This window comes from Ranitomeya imitator, chromosome 6 (assembly GCF_032444005.1).
Source record: "Ranitomeya imitator isolate aRanImi1 chromosome 6, aRanImi1.pri, whole genome shotgun sequence".
Taxonomy (NCBI): domain Eukaryota; kingdom Metazoa; phylum Chordata; class Amphibia; order Anura; family Dendrobatidae; genus Ranitomeya; species Ranitomeya imitator.
Genome location: NC_091287.1, coordinates 285,283,224 through 285,292,452, shown reverse-complemented (window position 1 = coordinate 285,292,452; position 9,229 = coordinate 285,283,224). Strand labels below are relative to the sequence as shown.

The window sequence follows — 9,229 nt, the reverse complement described above, 5'->3', positions numbered from 1 at the left end:
AGGAGAGGGAAATAACATACGCAGAAATGAAATCAGGATTTAGCATAGGAGGCCATACTAGCTAAAAAGAAAGAATAGAACAGAGTACTATGCTGTCAGTATTAAAACACTAGAAAATAATCAACCACAGAAAATACAAAACACCACATCTGACGACTAAAGACATGGAGGGTATATCTGCATCTCCAGAGAAAAAGCTAGGCTGCAAAAAATCCTTCACAGACTAAGCTGGACAAGACAAAAACATGAAAATCAACCAAAAAGATAAGTAGAAATGGATGGCACTAGAGCGACATAATGTAAACAGGACTTAAAGCGGAATCCCAAATTGCCAGGTGTCACGCATGCTGGGGGTAGTGGTGCTCTGCACGATAATAAAGCATGAAGAGTTCATATAAGCAGTAGAAAAGAAATCTGCGGCACTCACCCCAATTGTAGCAGTGAAGACGTGAAACTTTAATGGAGAAAATACATCAATATTACATCCATCTGGACATAAGGTAAGCAGGAGGGTGCGGTAATGGAGCTTGGACGACGGCCGTTTCGCACGTAATGTGTTTCGACGGGTCCTGGACCCGTCGAAGCACATTACGTGCGAAACGGCCGTCGTCCAAGCTCCATTACCGCACCCTCCTGCTTACCTTATGTCCAGATGGATGTAATATTGATGTATTTTCTCCATTAAAGTTTCACGTCTTCACTGCTACAATTGGGGTGAGTGCCGCAGATTTCTTTTCTACTGCTTATAAAAACATGAAAATGCACAGAACTATAAGGTCCACAGCAGGTGGACAGCAAAAACAAAGCCAGGACTTATCTTTGACGAAAAGCACAGCAAACAGGAGAGACCAGAAGGGATGTGAATCCTCCAAAAACAATGGACAACTGGCACTGACTAAAGGATCAAGCAAGGCTATATTGCCCAGCCCAAATTGCAAAAAATAGATACACCTGATAAATGCTGCGATCCAACTACCGCAGCACTACCACTCATAACCACCGGAGGGAGCCCAAGAGCAGAATTCACAACAGGCTGCTACTGTTTCCTGCTTCCTCCTGGCTTACTGGATGTGGTGCTGCTGTGGGTGGTGGTGCAGCTTCTTGTCCAGTTGTTGCCGTATCTTGAGGTGCAACTGAAGATGTTGCAGGAGGGATGTCGCTGGAAGGATGTGAAGATGGGCCAGCCACCTCTTCTCCTTCCCCAACCGGATTGATGATGGCCTCCGAGTCTGAGCCGGTCGCCCTCTCAGAGAGGTTGGACTGTGTTCTGTTAGTAAAGTATGAGAATAAGTAATTTAAATTTTTTTCTTTGACCGTAAAAAAATATATTTGTAATGTGTTTTGATGTTTTTACTTACGGTCTCAGATCCATACTGGGATCCAGAAAGGAGAGTTGGTCATAATAAATATATTTGCGCTTTTTGGCAGGCGCTGCAGAACCACTCCTGGCACGCTGCTGCCTTTCTCTCCTATACTGGTCGCGTTTGCTGTGCCATCGTCTCATAACATCTTACACCGCAGTAAAAGAGCAAAAAATAATGGATAAGGTTACTGTGCACAGTGGTAACACAAGGCGACAGTGATTTTACAGATTTTAATGTGGCCTAGTAACCTGCATTTCTTAAAAAAGATCATCAACATAAATATTGTCAACACAAACAGCACAATATGATCTAATGCAAAATACCAAGAATTTCAGTCCATAAGGACATGGTCCTCTTCCCTCTGTAGCAGTATGTCATTGTAAATTTTGTTAATGTAAACGACATCTATAAAACTCTGAACGTAACCCCTTTCTCATGTCCAGCACCATGTAATTAATGGTGCTAAATAAATAAATGATAATAATGTTAATGTAAATTACAATAGTCAGCAAATCATGTAGGTAATGCAGTTTCCAATATTTATGAATAGATAAACATGAGTGTACTTACTCATTTGACTCTGGACGTCACGTGGCCGCTACTCATATACTGGGAAAAGGGTCCCACAAATGCTCCTCCAAGCAGCCTCTTTCCTAGCCCGGATGGCATAATTGGCATCCCGTTGGTCCCAAATTTCGGGCCAGCACCAGGAGCATATCTACGTTTATGATGTTGCAACTCCGTGGAGGCGAGCGCCAGACTTCCGGGATGTCTGTCTGGCTTTTTCAGCTAATTAGCATGTCTGAGCTTCCTGATTGAGGGCTTGGCACATTTCCTTGCACCTGGAGATGTCTGGCATATTTCTCGCAAGTCACACTGCTGGTCCGTGTGTAATCTGTATTTTTCTCGCCCTCAAAGACTTTCATTGGTGGATTTTTCGCGCAATATGCTGACAAACGCAACATGCTGCAATTTTCTACGGCCGTAAAATGCGGCTGCAAAATATACGGCAGAAAGGAGCTGGTCCGTGTGCAATGCGTAGTTTTTGCGCCTTTCATACGTCCGTAAAACTCGCTAGTGTGACCCCGGCCTAATAGACAGCAATAAGTTTAAAATGCTACCACTGTTGTGCAACTCTAAAAAGCAAAGTGTGAATATTTGCATTTCATCATACACAGATATTTTTGCAATAGCATAGTTTTCGTTATTTTAGTTGTACAAAATTTTATTTGCTACATCAAAACTTTCACAAATAATTTCTTTGTATTATTTTCAATCTTAGTAAGGTCTCCCTAGAACTCGTTGATATATCTCTAGCCTGCAATATGTCCTCAATCAATCTATTTAGGAATTTTCTAAGCACAATATTTCATTGAGCATGTTGTATATTAAGATGAAAAAGCATTCCTCGGTGCCTATCAAAGGTGAATAGTGTGCCATAAGGATTAGCAGTTAGCACATAGCATTTTTACTACATGACTTATAGGCTCTTTGCTACAATATATAAACATTCGCTTCTTTGAAACTGACAGCATAATCTGCTATCTTAAATTATTCTAAAGATGAAGCTATGAAAGAAAATGCTACCAATTTGTATGGCTGAACAAAGTGGTATCCAGCTTCTGCACCAATTTCTTTTTTATTAATGCAAAATACCATTTTTTAAATTTCTTTTTTGTTATAAGATTTTTAAAGGAAAAAATCTTCTGTCTGCATGTGTTTCTGTGGATATTCGTGTGTGTTTGCCTTATAATACTTAAACATATTTTATGTATTACATGACCGTAAAGACATTTTCCTACCATAGACTTTAATAGCATATTGGCTAACGTTCGTTGGTAGTACAACTGTGATCATTAGAGATGTTTATCGTTGTGAATAGAGGACACATTTTTAGCTTTCATCATACAAAAGTTTTCAGTTACACACACATTTAAATGTTATATAAACATTAACTGTTGATGCATCTAAAATAAAATTACAACAGCAGGTACAAAAAAGAGAATCTTTATTAAATACCAAAACATATAATAATAATAAAATAGTGACATTACACAATACACGTAAAGGTATATGAATGGCAGTCACAACACATAAAATAGAGCAGCGTCATTCATGATACAAAGCAATGTAAATGAAAATAAAGTACTGCACATATGACAGAGTCATCTAATTGCTAGTGCCACTATTGATCATACAGCATGAAACATGTTGGCATTTGTGGTACCCCATCGAGAAAGCCAGTTTAAGTTAAACAGGTCGGGACTCCAAAGGTTTTGTGCCACAGTATGTACTACTGCTATCTACTTGGATATTGGGCTTTGACAAGGGTTCGACTTTATTGTTACTACAGTGAGTATTTTGTGGGAGTATCAGTTTTTCCGCCTTGTGTCCTGGCAATTTCATCACACCTAATGATGAGCGAGCACTAAAATGCTCAGGTGCTTGTTGCTCGGGTCGAGCAAATTGGAATACTTGGGTACTCGACCCAAGCAATGAGCCCAATGTAAGTCTATGGGAAACCCGAGTATTTTTACCGCGATCCCCCCCCACCCACCCCCCCTGCTTCCCCGGGGTCCATTTAAGGTCTAAAAATGTTGTCAAAGTTTCATGCCATTTTTACAGGTGCACCAAAAAAACATACAAAAACTAAACCAAAATGGATTTTGCTGGGAAATATGTTAAAACCCTTTCCCGACCTGTGACACGGCATATGCATCATGAAAGTCGGTGGCAATCCGACCTGTGACGCATATGCTGAGTCACAAAATGATTGCATCCCTGCAGGTCAAGTGAAAGGGTTAACTGTAATTTCACCCTACCTACAGGAACAGGGGAGTGGTACTTCAGCCCAGGGGGGGTGGCTTTGCCCCCACGTCGCTATGATCGCTCTGATTGGCTGTTGAAAGAAAAACAGCCAATCAGAGCAATTTGCAATATTTCACTAGTTAAACTTGCTGAAATATTACTATCTAGCCATGGCCGATGCTGCAATATCATCGGCCATGGCTGGAGACCCCAATCCACCCCCGTCACCGACTGACAGCGGCGATCTTGCCGCTGCCGTCAGCCCTCCTGTTCCCTCTGTCCTGTTCTCCGTCCCCCCCACTGTCCGATCTCACCCACTCTGTGCCTCCCGAGTCCTGGCGTCCCTCCCGGTGCCGGCATTCTTCAGCGATGGGTGCCGCCATCTTTCAAAATGCTCCCGCCGAATCTGCCAGCCTGCAGATTCATTCATTCCTGAGGTACATTTTGATCACTGTGATACAACCTATGACAGTGATCAAAATCAAAAAAATAGTAAATACCCCCCCTTTATTGCCCCCACAGGTAGGGAAAATAATAAAATAAAGAAAATATATTTATTTTTATTTTTCCACTAGGGTTAGGGTTAGAACTAGGGCTAGGGTTGGAATTAGGGTATGTGCACATGGTGTGGATTTGGCTGCGAATCTGCAGCAGTTTTCTATGCGTTGTACAGTACCATGTAAACCTATGGAAAACCAAATCCAGTTTTTAGAATGGTGTCACTTTTGGGTATTTTCAGCCATATAGACCCCTCAAACTGACTTCATATGTGAGGTGGTCCCTAAAAAAAATGTTTTTGTAAATTTTGTTGTAAAAATGAGAAATCGCTGGTCAAATTTTAACCCTTATAACTTCCTAGCAAAAAAAAATTTTGTTTCCAAAATTGTGCTGATGTAAAGTAGACATGTGGGTAATGCAATTTATTAACTATTTTGTGTCACATAACTCTCTGGTTTAACAGAATAAAAATTCAAAATTTCCATTTTTTTCACAAATAAGCGCAAAAATTATCTACCTATATTTACCACTAACATGAAGCCCAATATGTCACAAAAAACAATCTTAGAACCGCTAGGATCCATTGAAGCATTCCTGAGTTATTACCTCATAAATGGATACTGGTCAAAATTGTAAAAAATGGCCAGGTCATTAAGGTCAAAATAGGCTGGGTCATGAAGGGGTTAAGGTACATCCTTTCCAGGGTAATGACTTGTATATAAGGCAAAATAATTAACCCCAAACCAAAATGTTCCTCCACCACTTCGGCTATGTTCACACGCAGCGTTTTTGAGGCGTTTTTCAACTTTACATTACTTTCTACCAATACAAATGCATTCACTGGGAAATGTCATTGTAACATTTAACAACCGTAGCTGGCCATGTGGGGTGTGACACATAAGGAGACACATATTGCTTCATTTATGAAAGAGGGACTCTTAAAGTCTTAAAGCCTATTTTTGGGGGGGCATCAGGCAACATTGATATTCTTAAAGGGCCATTATTAAACAGTGGGTCTCCTATGCTGTTATTGCCTATTAAATGAGTGGCTGGGCTGCCAACAATTACAATGCACCCCAATACCCCTTTCACGAGAGGTACAGGAGGGCTTCCTGAAAAAATGTTGCATTGAATGCAAGGCCTGCCCTGCTATCAATATATATGCACCCCAATAAGCCATTGAAACCTGGTACTGGATGGCCACAGGAAAACCCACTTCACATTCTTCAGTTGGTCCTGCCATACTGTTTCCTTATGTATTACCTGCAAGGTGTGCCCTGCTATCAAGTCATATGCACCTCAATAAGCCTTTGAACCCAGGTACTGGATGGCCTCAGGAAAACCCACTTCACATTCTTCAGTTGGTCCTGCCACACTGTTTCCTTATGCATTGAATGCAAGGGCCGCCTTCACCCAAACTTGCACACACCCCAATCCCCCTTGGAAGAAACATGGAGGAGGGATTCATAAAAAAACTGTCCCATTACATAGGAGCAGGTCTCCTAGATTTGTAATGCCCATACATGAAGTGTATGGGCTGTCAAACATTTCCCCATGGGGGATACATTTAAAAAAAAATTTTAATTGGGATCACAGTCACCCTTGCCAAAAAATTGACTGTCTGTTGCAGCACGGAACATGTGAACCCTGGTGATCTAGTGGTGGAAAATGATGAGAGGTGGAGGAAGGCTTCATTAAAAACCAGGCCCAATTTAAAGGAGCGGGTCTCCTAGACTTGTAATGCCCATATACTAAGTGCATGGGTTGACAAACATTTCCCCATGGGGGATACAACTTTAAATAAAAATGTATGCATAGTATCATAGACACCCTTGCTCAAAAATTGAATGGCTTTTGCAGCATACAACATGTTCACCATGGGGATCTAGTGGCAGAGAATGAGGAAAAATTGATAAATGCCTCAATAAAAACTAGGCACAATACACACTAGTGCATGGTTTGTGTACGAAGTAAAAAATGACGAGCAAGATCCCAGGCCCGCAGTCAAGCTTGTGTGCTGGAGCAAGCCCCACAAAGACCACCTGGATAGGTACAGCAGCCCCAATGATCCCGGCCAGCAGTCAGATGTCAGCAGCCAGCGCCTGAGCCTTTGCTTGTCAGAAGAGGGCACCAGAGAGGTCTGCCAGCAGCAGAGAGACCATCGCTCGAGGTTCTGCAGGTGTCAGCTGGACTTGCAGAAGTGTCTATCGGGGAACGGGGCGGCCGTAGGCATGACTTCCATGACGTTGGGGTGAACACCCGGCAGACTATCGAACACGTCCAAAAATCGAAAGCAGGCACCTCTGAAACCAAGATTGCTCTTGTGACCAACCACATCAAGCTGGTGTCCTGACCACAGCGGGTCCTGTACTAGTATCACATTGACTTCAACCCCGCCATGGAGTCCAAGCGTTTGCGGAATGGCCTCCTGTACCAGCATGAAGAAACCATCGTGAAGGCGCAGGCGTTTGATGGAACCATGTTGTTTTTACCAAAAAGACTGAATAAGGTCACTGAGGTGTGCAGCCAAAGTGAAAATGGAGAGAACGTGCGGATAACATTCACCCTGAACAACGAGCTTCCACTGACCTCGCCCACCTGCTTCCATTTCTATAACATAATTTCCTGAAGACTCCTGAAGATAATTATGGATATGAAGCAGATAGGACACAACTATTACAACCTGAGTGACACGATCGAATTCAGAGCCCACCGACTCGCCATCTGCCCGGGGTTTTCCACTTCCATCCTCCAGTACCAGTCCAGCATCATGTTGAGCATTGATGTCATCCATAATGTCCTGAGGAATGAGACTGTGCACGACATTATGAGCAGCCTCTACTCCTCATGTCGTCCTCAGAGGTTCCAGGACGCCTGCTGCAAGATCATCCTCACCAAGTCCAACACTAAAACCTACCGTACCTACCATATAGACGAGATCGGCTGGAACATTACTACAGCATCCACCTTCAAGAAGGCAGATGGAAGCGAGATTAGCTTTGCGGACTACTATAGGAACCAATACAATGAACAAGTGAAAGACATGATCCAGCCACTAATCGTGAACATTCCCCGGAGGCTGTAGCCGGGAGCCACAGATGGAGCCATCATACTGGTGCCAGAGTTCTGTAACCTAACAGGTCTGACTGACAGAATGAGAAACGATTCAACGTCATGAAAGACCTGGCCGCTGACACCTGCTTACCACCAAAACAGAGGGAGCGGCAAGTGGGGAAGTTCATGAACTACATACACAAGGATGAGAGCGTTCAGAAAGAGCTATGTGACTGAGGGCTGAATTTTAATACCGAACTGCTACAGTTCGAAGGGAGAATTGCACCTCCTGAAATAAATCACACAAAAAGATAAATATACTGAATATAATCCACAGTTTGCTCATTGGTTGCGAGAGCAGAGGGGTCCCGTCCTGATCAGCCCCTGAGATATGAAGAATAGGCTGCTCTTTTACACCTGGAGAAATTAGGATGTGGCGAACGTTCTTCTGCAGAACCTGTTCAAGATCACACAGCAAATGCGCATCAAGATGAACCGGGCGGTGTTGGTTGAAGTCGATGACTTTTTTTGGGGGGGTTTGGTGAATTTTTGAAAAAAAGAAAAAAGAGTAGAACAAGGCTAGTAGACAGAACTATGCAACTTATGCCTGCGAAGCTACGATTTTTCCACTACAGATTTAACAGGCCTCAGCGTGACATAACAGACTGTCTGGATTGAAAGTTCTCCTAGTAGCGTGGGTCTAGAAGTGTCATTAAACAGTATGATGCAGGTACAGTTGAATGCAATGATGGAGGATAGAGTGTATGCTGATGATTCCTCTCCCATCATTTCCCACTCTGCCTCTGACACTGCGGGTGCGCGATGATGTAATTTCATCGCGCACCTGCTGTATGTCAGGCGGGCAGACTGCAGCTGCTGAGACCGGAGCTTGGAGCAGCGTGGGGCAAGAGGAGAGGTGAGTTGAGTGGGTTTTTTTCTTATATTATACATCAATGAGTGACAACTGGATTGTGGGGCAATGGGGGGCTGCATTACATTCTATGGGGGGCTGCATTACATTCTATGGGGGCTGGCTGCAATACATTCTATGGGGGCTGTGCTGTATTACATTCTATGGGGGCTGTGCTGTATTACATTCTGTGGGGGCTGTGCTGTATTACATTCTATGGGGTCTGTGCTGTATTACATTCCATGGGGGCTGTGCTGTATTACATTCTATGGGGGCTGTGCTATATTACATTCTATGGGGCTGTGCTGCATTACATTCTGTGGAGGCTTGCTGCATTACATTCTATGGGGCTGTGCTGCATTACGTTCTATGGGGGCTGTGCTGCATTACATTCTATGGGGGCTGGCTGCATTACATTCTATGGGGTTGTGCTGCATTACATTCTATGGGGGCTGTGCTGCATTACATTCTATGGGGGCTGTGCTGCATTACATTCTATGGGGCTGTGCTGCATTACATTTTATGGGGGCTGGCTGCATTACATTCTATGGGGCTGTGCTGTATTACATTCTATGGGGACTGTGCTGTATTACAT

At 43.2% G+C, this 9,229-nt stretch overlaps 1 pseudogene; it reads left to right on the top strand.

Moving 5' to 3' along the window:
• The first annotated feature begins 2,742 nt into the window (after positions 1-2,742).
• LOC138643364 (piwi-like protein 1 pseudogene) lies at positions 2,743-8,277 on the top strand (annotated as a pseudogene).
• Positions 8,278-9,229: the final 952 nt, after the last annotated feature.